Source organism: Chiloscyllium plagiosum, unplaced genomic scaffold, assembly GCF_004010195.1.
Source record: "Chiloscyllium plagiosum isolate BGI_BamShark_2017 unplaced genomic scaffold, ASM401019v2 scaf_7626, whole genome shotgun sequence".
NCBI classification, from domain to species: domain Eukaryota; kingdom Metazoa; phylum Chordata; class Chondrichthyes; order Orectolobiformes; family Hemiscylliidae; genus Chiloscyllium; species Chiloscyllium plagiosum.
This window is the reverse complement of record NW_025213766.1, coordinates 32895-34248: the sequence shown is the minus strand read 5'-3', so window position 1 is coordinate 34248 and position 1354 is coordinate 32895.

The following is a 1354-nucleotide window of genomic DNA, read 5'->3' as shown; positions in this document are numbered from 1 at the left end:
CTCACCATGTTAATACAGGATGGATCTTTATAAGACAATTATAGTATTAAATTGTAGTTTCTTGTCCCCCAAAGTTTTAACTCTCAGTCAAACAATTTCTTTCTTCTGTGAACTGAAATCCAAACCAATCTCCTCACTCCTTTCCTCCACACCCAGTTCTCACACTCTATCCTCTCTTGGAATTCAGTTTCCTAGCTCTTATCTGCGGACTAAGAACCAAATCAATGAGTCTGACTCTGAGTCCACCAGGGTGGGGGGTGGGGTGGGGGAGTTGTTGGTGAATCCTCTGATGACAACCATCCTGCATACACTGCTTCCTGCACACTCTGGCCAATACCCGTCTTACTAAAATGAACCAAATTAGAATTCTAATTGCAGGCCCATCCTTGTCGCTTTCCATAAAAACACTGAATCTCCACAAAAGAGTTCTGATAACTTTCTGCAAAATGCTGCACCACTGATAGTCTGATCACATGTCAGGGGGCCAGGAAACGGGCCATTCCCCTGGGTCCTGCTCCCAGAGGGAGGAAGATGCCCATGACAGATTAATCCCTCACAACCACAGCCTCCTTCCCAGGCACTGTGCATACTCCCACAATTGTCCAGCACTGCGCCCATACACTGGTCTCCCCTCCTACAGCACGTGCTCCCGATCATACAGGAGCCTGGGTGATTGACAGCAGCTGCTGCCCAATATATCAGAATCCCTCCAGTATGGAAACTGGCCCTTCGGCCAAACAAGTCCATAATGACCCTCCAAACAATAACTTACACAGACCCATCCCCGACCCTATATTTACTCCTGACTAATGTAACTAATACTATGGGCAATTTAGAATGGCCAATTCACCTGTCCTGCCCATCTTTAGATTGGGGGAGGAAACCGGAGCACCCGGAGAAAACCCACTCAGACACGGGGAGAATGCACAAACTCTGGGTTTGGCTGGAATCGAACCCGGGTACCTGGTGCTGTGAGGCAGCAGTGCTAACCACTGAGCAGTCTCTATAGACGGGAAGGGGCGGGGCTGGAGAACTGGAGTAATGAGATTGTAAACAATGAATGAAGATGGAGGACACTGGGGATGGACAGGTCAGTGAGCGACAGGATCAGTGCAGCAGCAGGAGGGGATCCTGGACAAACTGAGCAATGGGAGAGTCTGACAGGAGAGAAACTACAGGAAGGTTCTGTTTGGAGGCTCAGGCAGGGACAGCTGGGAGACAGTATGGCCTGGTGGCTTGGGCAGGTTTACTAATCAGCCTCTTCAAAGATGCTGTTACTCAACTCTGAGCCTGATCCTCCTAGTCCAGAGGTAAGGACACTTACACTATTTCCTGGTGGGCAAGGGATACAGGG